This window comes from Pipistrellus kuhlii, unplaced genomic scaffold (genome assembly GCF_014108245.1).
Source record: "Pipistrellus kuhlii isolate mPipKuh1 unplaced genomic scaffold, mPipKuh1.p scaffold_m20_p_1, whole genome shotgun sequence".
Classification (NCBI taxonomy): domain Eukaryota; kingdom Metazoa; phylum Chordata; class Mammalia; order Chiroptera; family Vespertilionidae; genus Pipistrellus; species Pipistrellus kuhlii.
In genome coordinates, this window is record NW_023425404.1 from 118249005 (window position 1) to 118272007 (window position 23003).

The following is a 23003-nucleotide window of genomic DNA, read 5'->3' on the forward strand; positions in this document are numbered from 1 at the left end:
TTTAGAGAGGAAAGGAGAGGGAGAAAGAGATAGAAACATCAATGTTGACAAAGAATCATCCATTGGCTGCCTCCTGCATGCCCCACATTAGAGACTGAGCCTGCAACCCGGGCATATACCCTGATCTGGAATCAAACCATGACCTCCTGGTTCATAGATCAATGTTTAACAACTGGGCCATGCTGGCCAGGCAGACAACCTATTTTTAACTATTTAAATTACTTTATATACCATAAAATTAATCAAACATAATTAAAACATGTTTGATTCCATTAACTTTTCTTTTAATTTATCTGAAATACAAAGAAGTCATAGTATTCTGTATATTTTGAGACAAAAACAAAGAATAAAAATATCAGTGCCACATTAATTTTTATTTTATTGTTATGTGTAGGACTAATGGAAAAATTTGAGTCATTTTTGCACGCCCCCCCCCTGCCCCTGCCCCTGCCCAGGGGCCTAACCTGCTGTATTTGTCTCCAAAGCACTGTTGCCTAATTGCTAAGCCATTCTGTTCTTTGGGAAGGCCCTGTGTAACTCTTACAGATGAGATCCTGGCAAGAAAAGGAGGGTATGAAAGTTGTTTGTAAAATATTATGTTTTGCCTTTTCTTTATTTTTAGACAAACTCCCAACTCTGTAAGATATACAGATTGCTTTCTGGGTTTGGTATAACTTAAATAAAGCATTTCTTTATTTTCCAAGCAATTATGGGCTTGGCCTCCCTGAGATATGTAGCATATGTTTCTAAAACATTCCTATTTTTTTAAGGAATATGACACATTTACTTTCAGCAGATTAGGAAAGCTATATTATTTTCAGTGCCTGATATACACAAACTTGCACCAGTTTAATTTATCCTAAGCGATAATAAAACAAATAAACTTGACATTATTTTCTACATAGTAAACTTAAGCTCATTGTTTTCTCAATTTATATAGGCAAGATTCATTTAGTACAATGTAGGATTTCAAAAAGTTGGCTTTTCTCACTGAGCATACTTCTACTACATTCTTTCATATTAAAGAAAAAAGAACTTCTCAAGGCAAACAATTTATGTATTAAATTACCACCTTTTGAGGAGCTCCAGAGAGAGAGGTTTGGGAAAAACAAATGTTTCAAGAATCAAAAAGAGCATGCAATAAATTTTTTCACAGAAATTTTTCTAGTGGGAAAAACCAATCTGATGAAAGTTAAACTCTGTCACAGAGTCATTTTTGAGTTCAATTCCTGCCACTTTATATCCATTCTGGAAAGTTCATGAATGGCTTTATGTTTCCACTAACATTAACATCACTCAAGGTTCTTCATCAGATTTTCCTCTCTGAGGACCCAGTCACACTGTCAGCTGAAGTATTATAGCAACTTGCCCATTTTAATAACGCAGTGTGCATGGGAGGAGTGGGACTATTAAATCCACAGTGATCACTTCACATTGATTTAGGTGAAAGGATGATTACAAATTAAAATAAATAAAACTGGGACTTTACTTGTGGTTTGGTTCATTTAGTCTGTTCTCAATATCTGAGTTTATCAGATAGCTGTTCAACCCTCTCTCTTACCCAGTTACATAGTGAGTTATATTAACTTTGTTTTCCTGAGTGGCAGAGGTCTGAAATTTTATTATTTTATTTTAGTAAATTATCACCTGAAGATATTTTTCCACTCATTTTTAGAGAGAGTGGAAGGGAGAGAGAGACGCACACACAGGGAAACATTGACATGAGAAAGATACATGTATTACACTGCCAACAAGGGCCAGGGATTGAGATACATGCCCTTGACCAGAATCACACCTGGCCCCTTCAGTCCACAAGCCAATGCTCTTTCCACTGGCTAGGGTAGAGGGTCTATTTCCCCCTCTTACATTATTAATCAATGGGGGAAGGGAGAATCGGGAACTTTGAAACAAATGACTGCTTTTATAATGCTTGGACCCTGGGAGTAGATCTTTAATTTACTAAATCAAGAGATTCTTTTCCATTCAATTAAACATAATATTTATTGCATACTCACTAATATGTGAATCAGGAACTAGGGAAATGAGAAAGGAATATTTATTTCACCTGGTCCTCATGAAATTTAGGATTTAGGCAGGAAAGAGAAGGAAACTGAATTAGTATCTTTCATGGCATCATTTTTCATGGCCTCCTTAAGTCTTCACAGCAGAATTAGAAGAATGGGTTACACATCCCATTTTATGGAAGAGGAAACTGAGGTCTAAACGGTTAAAGTAGAGTAGTAACTAGCCCCCAAAGAAACAACATTCTGACACATGCTATAACATGGATAAGCTATGAGGACATATGCTGAGTGAAAAAAGCCAGTCATGTCCTGGTTGGTGTTGCTCAGTTGGTTGGGGATTGTTCTGTGTACCCAAAGGTAGCTGGTTCAATTCCAGGTCAGGGCACATGCTAGGGTTTTGGGCTCAATCCCCATTAAGGGACGTGCAGGAGGCAGCCAACCAATGTTTCTCTCTCTCATTGGTGTTTTTCTCTCTCCCTCTCCTTTCATCTCTCTATCAAATCAATTAAAAATTTTTTCAAAAAAAGAAATAAGTTATCACAAAAGGACAAATACCATATGATTCCACTTATATGAGGCTCCTAGAATACTCGAAAGTGGGATACATAGATGTTACCAAGGGTTGGGGGAAGGGGAGTTATTATTTAGTGGGCACAGAGTTTCTGTTTGGGAAGGTGAAAAAGTTCTGGAGATGGATGGTTGTGATTATAGCACAACAATGTGGATGTATTTAATGCCACTTCACTGTACACTAAAAAATGGTTAAAATGGTCAATTTTATGCTATGTATATTTTACACAGTTTGAAAAAGGGTTAAGATAAATTGTCAAAGGACTCAACAGTTAGAGTGAGGAAGTGAGCTCAAAGGTATCTAACATCAAATACCAAATGCTGTTGTTCAAGTCCTGATGCTTACTATTTTTGTTACTTGGTGTCTGTTTTTAAGTATCATTAATAGTAAACCCATTAAAACAGAAGGAGGGTAAAATGGAGTGGCAGTGTGAGCAAGGCAGGGGAGTAAGGACTGCCTCACTCGCTCTCCATCCCCTCCTGGGGTAGATGTGCCTCTTTAGATAAAGCAAGATGAGGCTGTTGAGAGGAAATAGGGGGCTTGGTGCAAGAAATCGAAGTAAAGCATAGGGAAGCCAGAGGTACACTAGCTCTGAAAAGTTGTTCTATTTAATTCTTACCACATTCAGCTCAGCTACATCTTAAAGATATTACTGATCCATCCATTTATCTATCTGTTCATTCATTCATTCACTCACACTTATAGTGTTCCAGCTATATGCAAAGCTTACTTATAGGCATGCATAAACAACTGTTATTGATCCTGATTTCCAAAAGTCTAAATTCCATTTAGGGTGAACAAATACCTTTGAAAAATTAAGAAGTAATACATGGGACTAGTGTGTACGGACAAAGGTTGTATAAAAAATAAGTGTACCAGGTCCTCAAGGCAAGAGGGATCCAAGTGGCTTAGGGTGGTTCCTGGCTGTATCAGGGAGAATGCAGAGCTTAGTAGGCATCCTCCAGTGGGAATCATCAGAATTCCTGCGTGTAGGACTTAGGTAAGTGAGAGGGAACTGAGGGCATTCTGGAAGGGCAGAATGCTCAGTATGACCAATGTCAAAGACTAGACTGAAGCAGGAGTCTGAGCAGGAGTTTCAACTAGATAAGTCAGATATATTGTAGTTAACTTATTATTTTTATGATAACTAGAGTGAAAGCAAGGAACCTGCAAATCTCTAGCTCAGAAAAAAAATATTGTTAAAGCTATTAGTTTTTATTTTATTTTTAACTGTGGTAAAAAAACAAAAACAAAAACAAAAACAAAAACACCATAAAACTTATCCTCTTAACCATTTTTAAGTGTGGAGTTCTGTGGTGTTAGGTATAGTCCACATTATTGGGCAACTGTTCTTCAACTTTTCATTTAGCAAAACTGAAACTCTATACTCATTAAACAATTCCCCCTTTTTTGCCTCCCTGTAGCCCCTGGTGTCCACCATTTTGTTTTCTATTTCTATGAATTTGACTACTTTGATACCTCATGTAAATGAGATCAACTTGTTTGTTTATTTATTTATTTGTTTATTTATTTATTTATTTAGTGTGTATGACTGGCTTATTTCACTTACCATAGCATATGTCAGAATTTATTTCCTTTTGAAAGATGAATAATATTCCATTAATTGGTTATAGCACATTTTGTTTACCTATTTATCTATCAATAGATATTTGGGTTGTTCTCATCTATTGGCTATTAGAAATAATGCTGCTATGAATATAGGTATGCAAATATCTCTTTGAGACAGTTTTCTTTATTTTTTATTGAATTTATTGGGTTTACATTTGTCAATAAAATTACATAGGTTTAAAGTGTACCATTCTACCATACATTATCTGAACATTGCCTTGTGCAATCATCATCCAAAGTTTAGTCTTTTTCATTTACAATTTATCCCCTGTTTATCCTCTTCTATCTGTCTCTTACTCTCCCTTCCTTCTGGTAATCTCCATACTGTTGTGAGACTTTTTTTTCCAATTATTTTCGATGTATACCCACAGCTGGGACTATTGGATCATACTATAATTCTATTTTTAATTTTCTTTTGAGGAATTTCCATAGTATTTTCCATAGTTGCTGTACCATTTTACATTCCTGACAATTGTTCACAATGGTTCCAATTTCTTTATATCCTCACCAAAAATTATTTTCTTTTTTTATAGTACCCACCTTAATGGATATGAGGTCATAGCTCATGTGGTATTAATTTGCATTTTTCTAATGCTTAGTGATGTTGAACACCATTTCATATATATTTTGGCATCTGTATATCATCTTTGGAAACATGTCTATTTAAGTCCTTTGATTACCTTTTAAATCATTTTTTATTTCGTTTTGTTGTTGAGTTATATATAGATATTAGTTTTACAAATTAACTTGTATTAAAAACACTTCAGGTGTACAAAAATTCAAAAAATAACTTAACATACACCTTTACACCAATAGTCCAACCTAAAAAAAAGAACACATTACCAATATATTTGAATTTGCCAATACCCTACCACTGATTTTATTTCCTTTCATATACCTAGTACCCACCAACAGAATTACTATCCAGATTTTGAAGTGTATTATTTCCACCCCGTTTATACATGAAATATATACATGAAACATATACATGAAATATATATATATATGTTTCATATATATATATACACACACACACACACACACATATATATGAAATATATACTCAGTGTATATCCTATATAATAAAAGGCTAATATGCAAATTGTCCCCTTGACCCAGAGTTTGACCAGCAGTCAGGCCAGTCAACCACCTATGTTCCCTCCCCTTGGCCAGGCTGGCCAGACCCCACCCATGCATGAATTCATGCACCAGGACTCATATATATATATATGAGTGCATGAATATATATACACACATGCTGAGTGGCCAGATTATTATGTGTTCAGAGATCATAATAATATGGCCACTCATTGTATACACACACACACACACATATATATTTGTAGTATATTTTGCTGGCTTTAAAATTCAATAAAAATTGCTTATATTTTTCCACAACTGCATTTATCATGTTTGTGAAATTAATTCTTGTTCATACATGTAGTTTCAATTTACTCATTTTTCATTGCTCTATAGTAGTGGTTCTCAAACTTTTTGGTTTTAGGATTCCATTTTCTTCTAAAAAATTATTGAAAATGTTGAAAAGCTTTGGTTTATGTAGATTAAATCTATCAATATTTGCCATATTGGAAAAAACACTGAGAAAATTTTAAAACACTTCTTTATTAATTAAAAATAACAATAAAATCCATTGTATGTAATACTATATTTTATAACTAATATTTTTCTTTTTAAAAAATATATTTTATTGATTTTTTTACAGAGAGGAAGGGAGAAGGATAGAGAGCTAGAAACATCAATGAGAGGAAAACATAGATCAACTGCCTCCTGCACACCCCCCACCGGGGATGTGCCCACAACCAAGATACATACCCTTGACCTAATCGAACCCTGGACCTCTCAGTCCACACGCTGATGCTCTATCCACTGAGCCAAACCAATTTGGGCGATAACTAATATTTTTCAAAGCAAAAGAATTAATGAGAAAAGTGTCTTTTTTTTTTTTTTTTACATTTTTTGCAAATCTCTTTAATGTCTGGACTAACAGAAGACAGCTGGCTTCTCATTATCTATTCTGCACTCAGTCTGTTGCTAATAATATGCGGTCTCTGGAAAACTCCACAGTACAGAATGAGAGTGAAAGGTCAAGATGGACAGAATAGTACTATCAAATTAGTTTTGATCTGAGTCCTGAGAATCTCCAGGGTTTCCTGGACCCCACTTTGAGAACTGCTCCTTAGTAGTCCATTGAAATAAATATATTACAATTTAAAAAATATCTATTCATCTGTTGTTCTCATTTTTTTCTTTTATAAACCATGCTGTTTGAACATTCTTGTAGAGTTTTTTAGAATAGGTGCACAGTAGTTTTGGTGTATACATGTCTTCACTTTCGTACTCATTGACAAATTGCTCTCTAAAATTTAAGATCTGTAAAAGCACCAATAAATAGTTTTCCAGCACCTAAAACTTCAATGAAGATTATCTCTGGGAGGCAGGGAATGTTATTATAATTTTTAAAACAGAACTGTAATTAACAGTGTGAAATTACATCTTGTGTGGAGAAAGGTCTCCCAAATAAAAAGGTGCTGATTAGCCATGGCGATGGCAAAAACAGAGCCTCAGAGACAGACTCTGGCAGAGCTCCTTCAAGTATTTCTAGGGAAAAACACACCCATCTCCCTCCTCATCCTCTTAAATGCCAGTTCAACCAGCTATCTGCTGAATTCATCTTAGTGACCTTCAGTAGTTACTTCACTTACAGTGTACTCAGCTGTAAAATGTTTATGTTTCATGATTCTATGGATTAAAACACACTATTTTCAAAGATACAGCCTTGCCCTGGCTGGGTAGCTCAGTTGGCTAGACGAGCATCATTTGAATACACCAAGGTTGCAGGTTTGATCCCAGGACAGGACACAGGACTCACCCAAAAAGCAACAAAGCTCACTGGGTGCTAACATTCACACTGATTTCTGAAGGAATTACAACTCTGAAGACAGAAAACACTGTAGCAGTTGCTTTAGGAGCAAAATGGGGCTCAGAGCTGGGAATCAATGAATGGGCATTGACATTGGATGAGGGGGATTAAGTTGGGGAAGAAAAAAACAGCATGAAAAATAGTCCCCTATTTTGATAGCTTGGTCAGTAGCATGTAGAGGGCAGTAGCTAGCTAGCTTCAGGATTCCAGAAAATACAGTGGCTGTTGACATTTCTATTAAGAGCCCTCCATTTGGAAGACACCTGGTAAGGCCACATCCACTATATATTGCTCTGAGAAGAGGCAAATATCTTACTCATCTCTATGGCAGGAATTGTCAACTCTTTCCTCAAAAAATGAAAATGAAAGTTATATTTTAAAAAATTATTGTAATATCAGATATCTCTTCCAACAAGTCTTATTTTATAACGTTCTTTTATCTGGAAAAATTACTTCTATTCAAAATAACCGAGTCCAATCCTATGATGACTCATTTGAATCTCCTCATGAGAAGTAAGGATTTGTTAGTGTCACCTTTAATTAATATGAAAGCAGAGTAGTTATTTGTTTGCAGAGCTTAGTAGTAAAACCTTTCATATTTCTAAATGGTACATATACAAGCCATTTTTAGGAATTTACATTTCAGACAGTAGAAATTCAGATGAATAAAGCAATTCTTTGGAACAAACTGCCAAACAAAAATATTTGCTAAACTGTGATTCTGTGCTATCATTGGAGGTGGGGGGAAAGACATCCATTGCTGTGTATATATATTTTAAATAAGTATCAAAGTAGAATGTAAGGGGATTCAAAGGCTTCCACTAATTTGAATTACTTTAAGATAATGAAATATACCAATTTTCTAACGTTATAGTGAGTTTTTAAAAGTGGATATCATAAGGTGGATTGAAAAATAGGGTATAGCTAAGAATGACCTTTTCATCTATAGACCATTATAGTAAGAACTAGAGGCCCGGTGCATGAAATTCATGCACTGGGGGTGGTTCCCTCAGCCTAGCCTGCACACTCTCTCAGTCCAGGACCCCTTGTTCCTTACTGCCTGCCTGCTCACTGCTCCTTAGCGCTCAGCTCACTGCTCCTTAGCGCTCAGCTCACTGCTCCTTAGCGCTGCCACAGAGGCAGGAGAGGCTCCAGCCACTGCCATTGCACTCGCCAGCTGTGAGCCCTACCTTTCTTTGTAGTTGTCTGTGGGCCAACTGTTCTCTTCCTTCTCGCTTAGGGCGAGCAGCATGTGAGGGCAGAGTGCACTGTCGTGGAACGCAGAAGGCTGCCCAGAACTGAGGGGACTGGCCAGGTCCACAGGATGAGAGGTGGACACAGAGGATGCTATCTTACCCAACTGTGGGGTGGGATGGCTGGCCTTCATCTGCCTGATCCCACTCAGGAAGAGACCCAGCAAGTTGTTCGCCTCTCCATTCTCTATCTTCCATCTGTGACACCTGTCACACTTGCGAGGCCTCCCCCAAAGTGAGTTCCGCTCAATTCCTGATTATAAAAGGTGCTCCACTTCCAGTGCCCCCTGGCTCCCAGCTATGGTGGCCACAGCTGCAGAACATAAATCTGTTTCAAGAAAAGTTGGGAATGCAGACTTTCGTATGAGCTTCTATTCCAAAAGGTGGCAGTTTGTTCACATTGTGGCAAAGACATCTTCAAGAGTAACACAAGTGGGTAAAGTCAGGTCCAAACCGGGCCATTTCCTCATCCAATCTCTGTGGGGCGCATGGACAGAACCAAGTCTCAGCTCTTCGCAGGACACCCCTGGGGTTTCTTTAAGCCTAAAGGACAGTAGTCTGTCTCCATCCTTGTTTTCTGAGATTTTTTTTTTCATTGTTGGACAAAAGGATACATACATTGGGGCAGTCCTCTCGAGATTCAATATTCCAGTTGCACCCATGTGATAACAATCTTGCTCTTCAGAGGGAGGGAGCTGACAGATGGGGAGCAGGAAATTCTGAAAACCAAAGTGATGACAGAGATGCTAAGTCTTTCCTTCACGTGTCTGACACCCTCTTCAGGCAGCCTGTAGGCCGGGCATCTGCTGGGCCTTTACCACTTGATGCCATGGAAGGCTGTCCTGGGCCCTGCTATAGGCAGTGTGCAGGGCTGCCTGGGCCAGGGAGGAGACCCCACCCACCCCAGTCACTCCTGGTACAGCTCTTACCCCCCAGTGCAGGCCAGGACCTCCACAAAGTGGCAGGGGAACTTGTCCCTCTACAGCTGCAGGACCACTTCTGGATGTTCCGAAAGCCGTAAGCAGCCTCAAAGCATAACAGAACCGCTCCGTCCCTTTTAAGGGTGACCTCCTGGAAGTCTTTGTTCCTCAGGGTGCAGTAGTTGAGCACTCCCACATCATCGCTGAACAGCTCCTTGGCCATGTGCCTGAAGATGTGAGCCAGGTACCCGTCAGAGTTGTCACCTCATGGAGCCTCACCTCCTCCTCCTTCATGTCTCCAAACAGAGTGTCCACGGCAGCATCATTCGAGGTGAGGTCACTTTGCTCCATTATCTGGACAATTTCACCTGAAGTTAACACGCAGTCAGCACCCTGAGAACTATGTAAAGCTGTGGGAACATCTTCTCAAAGGGCCTCCAGTTTCTTATCAAACATGGGGCCACAATGATGTGGAAAATCTTGTCTGGGGACAGGCTCTGATGTCTGGTGAAGTACTCCTTCACCAGAGAGCCCATGATCTGCTGGGGACACTTGGCTGTGCAGAGGTGGGGGTGATGAGGTGACCCAGCACACACTCTGCATATCGGTCCCAATCGGGGCAGGTGGAGGTCAGCATGGGTAGCTGGGGCTCTTCCTTACAGTGCTGGCTGTACTGATGCACAAATACCTTCTGACTCTCCAGGATGCTGAATTCCACAGCTATCTTCATGTCGAAGACAGTGCGCCCCAAGGCTTCTGAGAAAGCCACAGAGCCTTCTGGATGCATCAGTGACACTGAGGCTGAATTTAGAAGCAAAATAAGGCAGAGACTGAGGACACACAGACACTGCCAGCACCTTGTGCTGTGAGGTATCACATTTCTTATTAAGGTTCAGAACACAGAAGGAGTCCTTGATGTTCTGTTGAGAAACTTGGACTCCTTCCTCTGCAGTCACACAACTGTCACACGCCAGGCAGTCACTCAGAAATCTCTTGGCATCGGCCAGCTTATGGGATTCTCCCTGCTCTTCGTTCTCCTGAGCTGGACTCCAGACATTGACTGCAGCATTCTCTTGGTCATCGGTTTTTGTTTTTTTTACTACATTGCTTCCGTGTGTAGTGATCACACTTCATCTGGAAGGGGCGGATGGGGGCCCGCGTGAGTGACATGGAGGAAGCACAGGAAGAGCAGTTAGTCACTGCTGATTGCCCCTGGCACTGCTGGCAATATCCTTGCTTCCTTGTGGAGTGTCTAGGGAGGGGAAGTGGCTGCAGTGCCTGAGGCTGAGTTCCAGGAGGCTGGCAGCACTGTCAGGATCGTGCTGATGGTGCTGGTCCTTTGGTTCCTGGCCTGTTTTCTGGAGATTGTACCTGCAGGACAACTAAGGAAGCCAGTCCCCAGTTCTGCCCTGCCTCTGCCACCAATTGATTGGAGTCTGAAGGTGGAGAGGAGGGACCAAGAGACCTGCCTTCCAGCTGCTCGCCAGTCCCTGCCACATCATTCACTCCGGTTCCCTGTTAGCCATCCCCTGATCAAAGGGAGCCTGCGAGCCAGGGGAGGGACCAAGCTGTCTGCTTTCCACCCACTCACCAGTCATTGCTGCCACAGATTCATTGGAGCCTGAGGGACCTGGTTCCCCCATTAGCCATCCTCTGATCAATGGAGCCTGGCCAGGGGATGGACCCTTTGGTCATTATGGACCCTGGCTCTTTTTATATATATTGTAGATTATTACCTTTGTTCTTACTTTATGGATCATGTTTAAAAGCAACAAATGATAGGGGGTATCTAGAAAGGCCAAATGTACCAATGATGCCATTTTTTGTTTCTTTTCCTGAAGTTGTGGTTCCATCACCTTTCCTTCCACTTCCTCTGCCTTCTGGTGTCTGCTGCCCACCACCCCACCAATCTTGATCTCTCAGAAATCACTGGTGATGCCAATTTCCAGATCCACTGGTTCATTTTTGGTCTTTTTCCTTGATGACTCCTCTTCTCTCCTGCTGAATTCCACATCTTTGGTCACTCTTTAGTCTTTTTGTTCAGCTTTTTAAATCTAAATGGATATGGAATATGTCTAGGTTTTAAGTTGACTCCTTTCTGGCCAATCCCATCCATACTGATGACTTCAAGGATCCTCTGCTTAGTGATAACTTTTAAAAAGTACACTTTTCTTGACTTATAGTTGCATTTCCATGAGTGCTATATTTTCAATTGCATATGAGACCTTTCCAAGTGGTATTCTACCAGCTCCTTAAGCACAACCAAAACAACTAAGAATTCTACCTTTTTCTCAATGCCCATGCCTCTCTTCTTTTTCCTGTCTTGAACAATGGGATTACCATCTACTGGGTCTTCCAAGCTACAAATATTGGAGTCAACTGAGAGTACTCCTTTATTTTTATCCCTTACATTCAATTATGCAAAAAGTTTTATGGATTTTATGTGGTTATTTCTTTTGTATTGATCTCTAATATTCAGTCTTTTGGCTTGAGAACTTCAGATATCTTCTCTAGATTATTACAATGAATACCTAATTAGTGTAGGCCCCTTGTCTTGAATGCTGCCTATTTCTTCTCCACATTACACATAAGAGCTGCCTTTTCATATCTCTTCCATGTTGAAAACAAATGAAACCTTCTTTTTGCCTAACGTAGAAAGTCTTCGTTATGGACAAACTTCAAAACTTTAAGAAAACTCAATTATGGCTAAAGATATAGCTTAAATAGGCATTTAAAAAAGTATTTTGGTTTCTTAAAATGTGTTCTTTTCAGTAGTCTTTAATTTGTTTAAAAGAACTGTAAGTAAGACAAATCTCCCCTCACACAACTATAAAGATGAAAAACAGACATATAATGAAAAAAAGAAACAGCTTTATAAACACATGGAGGAGAAATATGCAGAAACCCACATCTGATTTAAACTTGTAAAACCGCAGCTTTAGCTCAACTAAAGTTAAGATGACTTAGATAAAATACAACCAGAAAACTGAGATTAAAGATATGGGGTAAATAACTTCAGCTGATGGTTTAGCAAGCAAACCATCATGAAGATGTAGGAAATTGCTTTGGACTAGGAAGCTGATGGATTGACTCCACAGAGCCGCTGGCAACATATTGTTCTTAGGAGAATCCCTGCCTGCTGGAATAGTGTCACCTATTGGACCATGTCCCATTCACTTGTGAGGATCTGTCCATCTTAATACAGGAGGAGAGATAAGACTTTTAGGTTGAAGTTGAATTTTTGAAGCTGATGTGGAAGAGTGTTGGTGTTTATCAGGTTATTTTAGAGCCAGAGTTAAATAGCAGATGCCAAGAGGCTTTCAGACTTTACTACCAAACCAGCTGTGATATCTCGCTCAGCTTCTTGAGCCCGGGATTTCTTCTACTCATGTCAACAACAGGCAATACAAAGTTAAGGATTTTAAAATTAAAAGATATTGATCCTCATTACTAATAGGAATAATCATAATAATAGTCAGATTCCATATATTTATCATCACATATTTACTGACCACCTACTAAGTGCCAAGTATGTACTAGCAAAGGAACATTATGGTGATAAAGAAGCCATGGCTTTGGGCCTCATTCTCATGGAGGAATGAAGAAGACAAGGGTTATGCATTATTTGGGACCAGGGAAGGACAGAATATGCCTTTTCTCTATCACCCGGTAACTTGTCTGCATGCTCCTTTTTTTTTTTTTTTTTTTTTTTTTTTTTTTGTAATTGTGATTTTGAAGCAGTGAGTACATATCAGATATTTTACCTCGTCTTCACAATCCATAAAGAGAACATTTAGAAATGTAAGCACAGACTGGGTTCCAGAAATTTGTCTCTTCAGTTCTTCTCTTTCATTGCTGCTATTTTATAGCTGTTGCCATGATCTAAATTATCTTATTTGTAATCTGTTTAAATTTTATTGTCTTCATCCTCTGAAAGAAAGTAGCTTCATGAGGGCCGGGACATTGCCCTCTTTTCTCCCTTGTACTTGCAATCTTCAGATCAATCACTGACCAATAATCAATGCTGTAATTGATCAATAAATATTTGTGTGATGAATCAATCCCAGCCTTTCCCTTTTCTATAAAATGTCCTATTTTCGGTAAGTTATTAATTAAGCCACTCTAACAAGTGAAGGAAATCTTAGCAGTGCTTGCATTTTTAAGAGGATCTGTGTTCCTTAAACTTCTCGTTGGCAGAGTTTCTGGTACGGGAATAAAGTGAAGTAAGAACTTTCTGGCAGCATAATGGAGGGTATTTTGAGATCAGGTGGAAAGTAGCATTCCAAAGGCGGCCACCCTTTGATTTGCTGGGAAGTCTACTCCAAGAAAAAAGACTGCCTCTGTATTGCTCTGGTTTTTCACACCTTCATTCCTTCATCTTTGGCTGAATTCAAACATCCTCTAAAGGTGCTGGCCAAGGGGCAGCTGCCATCGGCGGTACACAAGGGACAGAAGGACAAGGTTAAAATGGAAGTGTAGATGCTTTGTTTTTGTCCCTGAGTGAGTGCATCATGGATGTTCTGTGCCTTGGTGGTTATTATTGTTTTCCAATTTATTCATTTTCAGGGCTAACATTTATATATTCAATAAATTGCTCAAACTCTGAAAATTGTCCATTTGCTCAAATGTGAAGCATCTATTGTATTTTAAATGTTATTTTGCAAACCAATAAAAAATAATAAAGTAAAAACTTCTTGAGATTTTAAAAAATAATTCTCTGGAAAATATTGGCAAAAGAAATGTTTTCTTGACTAAGAATGCCTCTTTGAATTTACTGGAATTGTGATTCAGAAAGTTGTTAAATAATAACACTGAATAAATAATAGACATAAAAATGAACAGAAATTAATGTGAACCTTGTTTGTGAGTCACAAATATAAAAACATATGGACTATTCTGCAACTTATAAAATTATATCAGACATATATATTTAAAAACAATATATCTCACAGTTTAACAATATATTACTCTTATAATTTCCAGAACAACCGCATAAAGTTGAATTTTAAACTTCAAAGTTATTGCTAAAGAATGTTAATCGGGCTGCATTTCTCACTCATTTTTAATTAAACCAACTTTCTTCTTAGTAGCTCTTTGCAACTTACAACAGTCCGTGTGTGTGTGTGTGTGTGTGTGTGTGTGTCCATATATGATAGAATTTCCATTTCTAATCTGTTTAGTGTATTGTTAAACATGTGAAAGAACTGATGAAAAAAGAATAAAGATATAAGAGGAAAATCCAAGTATGATGCCATGAGAATTTGAGATTGAGATTAATAAAAGACCAGAAGAATAAATGAATAAATTAGAATTCTAAAATACATTTTTCACATTTATTAAAATGTATTTTTCCATTATAATATTGTAGGTTTGAAGTATAGCTGGCAGGAAGGAAATACAACACAATAAATTTAGTATCTGACTTTACTGGAAAGGAAACATGCAGGTAGGGAAGAAATGGGAATCCAGGTAGATGTTCAAGGTTGAGGAAGAAAAGAGGACCAGGCACAGGAGTTTAGCTATCTGTGGGCCTCATCTATGTGCTGCTGCCTCCGTGGGAACTTGGGAGTGGCCAGGTCAGTGATGGGAGCCAAAGCAAAGCACTGGGCAGTCTCCTCCCTCACCATTTACCGAGAAGCAGAAACTGTCAGAGTTCCATGCAGTTTTTTTTTGACATTTTAAAATATCTTTCTAAACACATTTTAAAACTTATCTCTAAAAGGATTTGCAAGCTGTGTGGGGTACAGAGATCCACCCTCCAGGGCCAGTGGCAAAAGCCTGGGAAGGATCTAGAAAAGCAGTATAGGTCTAAGCAGGGCTCGTGGTGTGACGTATGAAGCAGAACTTGAGTATTTTCTCTGTTACTAAAATGAGTAATGTATTACATAGCAAAACAAGGAAATATGCCTAAACAGTAATTGAGATATAAAGAGGAAAGGAAGTGTCAAAACTCACTTCTTAGAATTACTGCCAATGTCAGGTAGTAGTTTTTTTTTTTAAAGTCAGTCGACACAGTATACTGTGAATTTCAGACTTAGGAGAGTGTTAAGAACACGAGCTACAGCATTACGCTGTTGGTGCTCAAACCCCAGCCCTGTCATTTTGTTTATAACTCTGTGCCTTTGAACAAGCTACATCTGTAAAATCAGGACAATAAGAGGATCTACCTGAAATTAGTTAATGGATGTAAAGTGATCAGAGCAGCACCTGGTACACAGAAAAAAGAAAAAGGAAAAAAAGCCCAATATCAGCTATAATAACTAGTACTTAGTTTATATGCTCAGTAGAGTCAAAAGAATGATGGTCATGTCCTTCCACTTTTTAGCAGGAAAACTATTTTCTCACTATGAATACCTCCTTTACAGTGCATTGTGAAAAGAAGGCTACATGTTCTTTTAAGGTGGGTGTTCCCTATTGGTGTCCAGCTACCACCCCTCGTCTCCCCAGTCACACCATTTGCCCTGTCCCTTGTCACCATAGTCAAGAGCATCACAGTCAGTTTCACTTTCGTGTTATTCAGTCAATTTGGGTCAGGAGTAAAGATAGCCAGCTAAGTGACATGAGCAACATCTCAGATTTGGAACTGACAGTGACTTGGCATTTTCCTGAAGCATCAGGTTTCCTGCACTTGGCCCAGCTCCTCTCCTGCCCTCTTGGGTTGGGCAGTCAGTCCTCTGGTGAGAGCTGCTCAGTGTCTGGAGGAGGGAGGGTCTGTCTTGTTCAGATTCTGGGTGTCCCTCCTTGTCATTTCCAGTCAGGGGTGCCCTTAGGGTGTGCTTTTCCTGTATCTCTGTGGCTGGGTCTGATGTGAGGCAGTCATTTCTTCTCACTGATTCTTTTTCTTTAACCACGACACATACTTTCTCTCTCCTCTAATTGAATTTTCTGTTTGACTTACTCTGCTGGTTTCTTGTTGTTCGTTAATCCAGTGCCTTCTCTTTCTACACTTTTGCAGCTTTGCACCCACACCGTTGGTTCCCTCACGCAACTTACTCTCTTGAGCTCTGAGCCTTCACTTCTTCACACCTGCCTTCTTCCTTCCCCCAGAGTCCCCTCCACTCTGTCATCTGCCTTTACTAAGCTAACATTTAAGAAACATTTACGGGCACTGGGTGGGGGACTGTGTAGGGAAGGGCAGACTGGAGAGAAAGGGGCACAGATCCCTGCCCTGGAGGAGCTCCTGATGCACTGGGGATGATAAGAGGGGTGTTATCACTCCTGAGACAGTTTCCCCCAGGATGCCCTTTGGGGGTTGGAGGAGTGAGCTTCACAGAGGAGGTGATTTCTGAGGGCTCAGCTAAGTGGGGACAGGAAGAGGTGGGTCTCAAGCCTGTGGTCCCACATGGAGCTGTGCTAACCAGGAGGAGATAAGAGCTACAGGTGCTCAGGGCCTCCAAAATGGGAGGCTGGAGAGGCAGTCAGTGGACCAGCTGGGAAGTGCCCAGCAAGCTATGTAAGCGGCTGGATTTCATTTTGCAGTGGATGGAGAAAACAAAGAGTTCTCAAAGTAGAGAGTGATGGTCAGATTTTTTGTTTTAGGCAGAACCTTCTGTCAGCAGAGTGAAGAGTTGGAGAGAAGAGCGAGACTAGAGGCTCCATTTCACAAAATAAACTTGAGATTGCCTTTATGACCTATTATCATATCAACAGCTTACATGTTTGTGCTAGACCATGTTTCCAAAGATGGCTGTCACAGCATCTGCCACTTCCTACTTTTCCTGCTCTTCTGGAATACCACTCGGCCACTCCCCATGGAAGGGTGCCATCTGCTGCCCTCCTCACGAGCTTAGCACGTTTTAACCAGCAGAACATGACAGAAGGGCTGCTCCGTGACTTCCTCGTTTAGGCCTTAGAGACCTGAGTTTTTGCCTTTTTGTGTTTGAAACACTCACTTTTTGGATTTAATCACCATGAAAAGAAGCCCAAGATATAGAGAGAAAGAGGGGACATGAGTGTTTCTAGTGTTCTAGCCATACCCACCAAGCAACATGCTAGTGTATGTGAGTGATCCCATCTCAGATGTGACTGCAACGTCATGAGAGACCCCAGGTGACATCATGAGGAGCAGAATCAGCCCAAATTCCTGATCTTTAAAATGGTGTCATTTTAAGCCACTAAACTTTGGGGCAGTTTATGGCAATTCATATGCAAAGCAATACTCTGGGTCAAATTAATGCATGTAAAATAAATAATAAACTGCAGCCTTGACAATTTCAGGGCAATAGCATTGCTCTACTACCAGTAGGTGCCAAGGTGTATTTCATCCTTGATTACTTATTAGCAAATCTTATTTTGAGCATATGTCATACTTCACTGATTAGCACTTAAGTTTTTTTAAAAGGGGTTCTCAGAAAATGTAATCCTCTGATTCTGTCTTGCAAAAGGCTAAGAAAATGTGGTGTGTGGATTAAAATTCCCCAGAGTTCAGACTGAACTTTCCTGTTGGTAGTTTTAAGACAAATATCCTAACAAATACATGTTTCACTTTTTGGAGCTGCAGAACGTTTGCCAATTCTCCATAATTGGTTATCTTTGCTGAATAGCTGTGTCTCGAGATAGAACAGTACTTCAATCAGTAGTGTGATCTCTGAGGTCTAGGTTATTTTTCCATGAGAAAATACCTGCAATATTTTTCAGGAGAAAATTAATTTTTGCATATTTAAATAAACATATGTTCTCTCTGTTCTGAATATTTGTAATCTTTTTGCGAAGAGAAGGGATTCTTCTTCCTGTCATTTCTTTTGAAATAAATAACATTCAAATATGTGTTAGTATTTCTTTCTACCAGCTCCACCTATGGAAAACTGTTATCAGATGAGTTTTGCTTCATTAATTTCTAAAAATATGGGCTAATTTGTGTTTAGCAACATTGGCAAATTTATTTTGGTCAAATATGTTGTATTTATTTGATTTTAATAAGTAACAAGAAGCATTTTCCTATTGCTTATATGCCTTACTAAAGTGCCATTAGTCACAGATCTCAAGTGTACTATAAATATTAACAAACCTCAATGCACAGTAACTAGGAAAGAGTTCCAGTAGAAAATCCTTCTTTTTTATTGGAATGGAGGAAAGGTTACAGAACCTTGTTCTGTGCCTTTGGCTAATACTTAAGATGTCTCTGCTTCAGAACATGGAATTATGCAAGTTATATCTGATTGGATTATTTCATCAACATTAAAAGGATTTCATCAAACTCTAGGATGAGCTCAGTTGTATATAAGGGAAGTAATTCAAGTTCCTTTTAAGAAAGAGTTTATTTATGGCTACTGTTACTATCAGTCTTTTTGTACAGCCTGGATATGTCCTGGAAAATAAATACATGCCAATTTATTTTTATTTTTGAATGACTAATGAAAAAGAATTGAAAGAGTCCCAACCCTAGAGGAGAGAAGATCCCATCTGGCTATTATTCATCATTATCTTATTTTTCAGAAACAAAGTTCACTGAGGAAATCAAGTTGCTCTTTTGGGAGAACCATCATTTTGATAAAAGTTGGTTGTTATAATATTCTATGTTATCACCAACAACAACACAGTAGAGGAAAATATTTTGTTATGATATGAAATTTTGTTTTTGCAAAATCAAGACAATGTAATTAAAGATGTCAAACTTGTAGTCTGCGGGCCACATTTGGCTCGTAATGAATATTTTTGTGGCCCAGCCCATAAAGCAGTATGTAAGAAACATTTTAATAAACATTTCATAACTTAATTTTTACAATATCCTGTAATACATAATTATGAATAACGAACTACAACATTCGCTAATGACTGATTATTATAATGGTGCTGCATTAATTTCCCTTATGTGCCTTACACGCAGGTGCACCATTTATCTCCACTAATACTCGCAGTGAATATTTTAGCAACTGATTGCCATGTCATTAGTCTTGGACTGACTTGTTTGGTGCATGCAACAGGAATTATTTCACTTTTGGAGAACAAGAAAAATAGGTTTACTTGCGTTATGCTTATTAATTTGTGCAGTTATTCAGTGTCTGGTAAGTTAATGTTCAAGCAAAAATATTAATTTTCATTAAAATGTTCTATTATCTTCTGTTAACAATCACTCATTTATTTCAGCCCTTGTATTCAGCATGACTCTATCAAAATAAACCTACATTTCTATGAGAATTGAAGCTTTTGTTTTTTTGCAGCCTTCATCAATTTAAACCTTGTTTATTTGGCCCATGTTAGCCTTTGGATTTGACATACTTGATGTAGTTGAATGACTTCAGTGACTGGGTGACTGCACTTCAGTTTATTGCTGAAGAGATACCCATTCCACTATTGATTATATTCTATAATCTATATGGGCTATTCACAAACATTTATGAAGGTGCTGTTGTTTGGAATCCTTAAAATTTATCCAGTCTGTACCACCCAGGTACCTAGGAACATGTGGATACCAAAAGACTATCTTAGAAACATCTACAAAATGATAGGATGCGGAGGAGTCTGAGAGATCCCTCATCCAACTCACTCATGCTATGGTCAATAATGGCAAAAGTGGAATGAGAACCTTGGTCTCCTGGCTCCCACTTCTATGACCATTCTTCCGCCATCACTGTTGGTTGACTCTGCAAGACTGGCAGGGCCATCGAAGAGCAGGACTAAAGCAGGGGAATGATGCTATAAGATCTATAGCCTCTCTCCAGTCCCTTCTGCTGAGAGGTACTACTGTGTTTCCCCGAAAATAAAACATCCTCCGAAAATAAGACCTACTTACAGGTTTCCTTCTGAGTGAAATATAAGGCATCCCCCTGAAAATAAGGCCCCCCCAGGCTCTGTCTCAGAATGAAAATTAATTTACCATAAACTGGTCGCTAGGGCCACCCCAACTGGCATCTAGCAACCAGTGACGTTAGGCGGAGTCCTGATGTCACTGCTGTGTGGAGGCGGAGCAGAGGTCAGAGTGAGCAGTGAGCGCGAGGCTGGAGAGAGGAGGAGACTTTCACAGATGTGTGTAGAAGAACAGGAGGATTAGAGCAGAGGGGACGCTGCAAAGGTGGAGAGTGCTGGTCTGTCTCTGGTGACACTACCTGATGCTCACGGCCGCCCTCATGATGACTGAAGGTTCTCAGTCAGTGGCAGACCCTGCTCCAGCCCAGATCCAGGCCCCAGGAGGCCCAGTGACAGTCCCCAGGCAGGCCCAAGGGGGTAAATGTCTGATAAAGGGGTAGGGGGGATGTCTGGTGAAGGTGTTCAGTGGCACAGGCGTGGGGGGAGGGGGACCACTTAAAATGACACAGGAGGATCAGAGGGGGCAATCAAAATGACACAGGAGGATCAAAAGGAGTTACTAAAATGGTAATCCCCCTTCTGATTCTCCTGTGCCATTTTGATTGCCCCCTCTGATCCCCACTGTGTCATTTTAAGTGATCCCCTCCCCCACCTTGATACCCCAATTCTTTTTTTTTTTTTTTAACCCCTGGAAATGAGCGCAAAAAGAAAAAGCTACTCTGTGGAGTACAAGAAAGGAATCATGGAAGACTCTTGGGGCCAAAATCTTACTGCTTTCTGCAAAGAGAAGATGTTGAGTATATGATTGGTCCAAAAATGGCAAGCAGAGTATGGTAACCTCATTGAACAAGTGGACAAGGGAAATGCTAAAAAGCGCAAGTGTGGCTCAGGTCGGCAATCATTATTTTCCGAGCTGGAAGACCTGATCTGTGAATGGGTTGTTGACAGGAGAGCACAGGCTTTGGTTATGAATAGGGCTCAGATTCAAGAATTTGCCCTTGCAATGGCACCACAGTTTGACATAGCCCTCAAAGACTTCAAAGCATTACAACACTGGCTGGATAATTTCCTTCAGCGAAGTCAATTGTCTTTAAGAAGATCTACAACATTGTTTAGGTTGGAAGATATTCAAGTTATTAAGCGAGCACTTGCAATCAAGTCCTTTATTGATGATGCTGACTTCTCTAAATACAATCTTTCCAACATGATTGCTATGGATGAAATTGCAGTGTTTATGGGCCAATCATCTCAAACAACAATTGAACAGCAGGGTGCCTCCTTAGTGTCCATTCCCTCCACTGCTTACGAAAGTGCACGTGTTTCCTGTATTTTGGCAATTCGTCTGGATGGCACTAAAATCTCACCTTTAATCATTTCTAAGGGCAAGAAGGAAAAGATTGAACATGCCTTGGGCATTTTTATTCTTGAAACTGAAAAAGCCTGGGCCACACAAGCAGTTATAAGGAAGTGGGTCGATTTAATGCTGCCGCTTGTTATGCCAGGGAGCCAAAGAGGTCTGCTAGTCTGGGATGCAGCCAGCACTCACCGCTCTGAAAACATGAAGACATTTCTTCACAAGAGAAAAATTGATCAGATAATGATTCCTGCAGGAATTACAGCCTATCTCCACACTCTTGATATTGCAATAAACAAGCCATTCAAAGACAATTTGTGCATGGAAATTAATGACTACATTAAAAATAGAATGGAGAGAAATCAGTATGGAAACTTTGTGAAACCTAAACTGCCAGAAGTTGTAACTTGGGTGAAGAATTCATGGGAGAAAATCACTGACAGCTGCATTGCAAATGCACCGTGAGCAGGATACCTTGATAAGAAGTATTCATTTAAAGACAGTGCTATTGCTAAACATGAAAGATTTGGTTCATTGATTCTGAAAGAAATGGAGTCACAAGAAATTCATCAGGAAATTCAGGAATTGGATTGTTATGATGATGTTCCAGAAGATGATGACATGATTGTCATTGAATAAATGAGTAAATTCTTGATACTGTAGGATTCAGTTTTTCTGGTTTGTGTTGACAGCTACTGTACTACCGTACCATAGACAGGTAATGAATTTCCTTTATTTTCATTTAACAATAAATGTGTACCATATTCTTCTTCATGGAAAAATAAGACATCCCCTGAAAATAAGACCTAGTGCATCTTTGGGAGCAAAAATTAATATAAGACACTGTCTTATTTTTGGGGAAACAGGGTATCTATTTTGCATTCTCAATTCCCTTGTGTGCCAACTCCCATAGTTCCCTGTTTACTGTAGGGAAATTGGAGAGCAGTGAGGTGGAGAAACTGGCACCTTAGAACCTGGAAGCAGAGGGTGATATAGTATAGAGACTGGCTTAGCTGAAGTCAACACACCAAAGGGTAACGGTGTACATGGCCCTATAAACACTCAGTAAGACCCCTAAAATTCACCTTAAGGATGTGGACAAACATTGGAGTGCTTAGGACTCTTAATACCAATTATAGGGTCTGACAAATGTACATCACACTCAGAATCCTTCACGTTGGTATAAATGGAGGAAAATCAAATATTTCCCTTCACTCTGAGAGGCTTCATTTCCTCAAGTCTGCAGTCTGAGCTTTGTGCCAAAAGTTAAAGGAAAGGAAGGAAATAGAAAACTTGGCACATGTCCTTAGGCTAGCTTACTCAGGAGATAATAATTGAATAAAATATCATTACTGAGCTTCAGTCATGAGCTGAATAGAAACCTCAAGTCCTCAGAGATATGAAAACATAAGAGGGAGGGTAAACACATGACAAACTACATGGAAAAGGTATAACACAGAAGAACACTTTCTCTCCCTAATTGCTAAAAGGGGCCTTGGTTGACAAGAGCTTTTCCTGAACAAAAGGGAGAAATGCATTTAAGATTTAGGGGCCACCTGAGTTTC

At 39.5% G+C, this 23003-nt stretch overlaps 1 protein-coding gene and 1 pseudogene across 1 annotated transcript in view; both read right to left on the reverse strand.

Moving 5' to 3' along the window:
* The window catches only part of PRKCQ (protein kinase C theta), a 126534-nt gene that overhangs the window by 95943 nt on the left and 7588 nt on the right, over nt 1-23003 (reverse strand). The gene's annotated exons all lie outside the window — the stretch shown is intronic.
* LOC118719792 lies at nt 9344-10523 on the reverse strand (annotated as a pseudogene).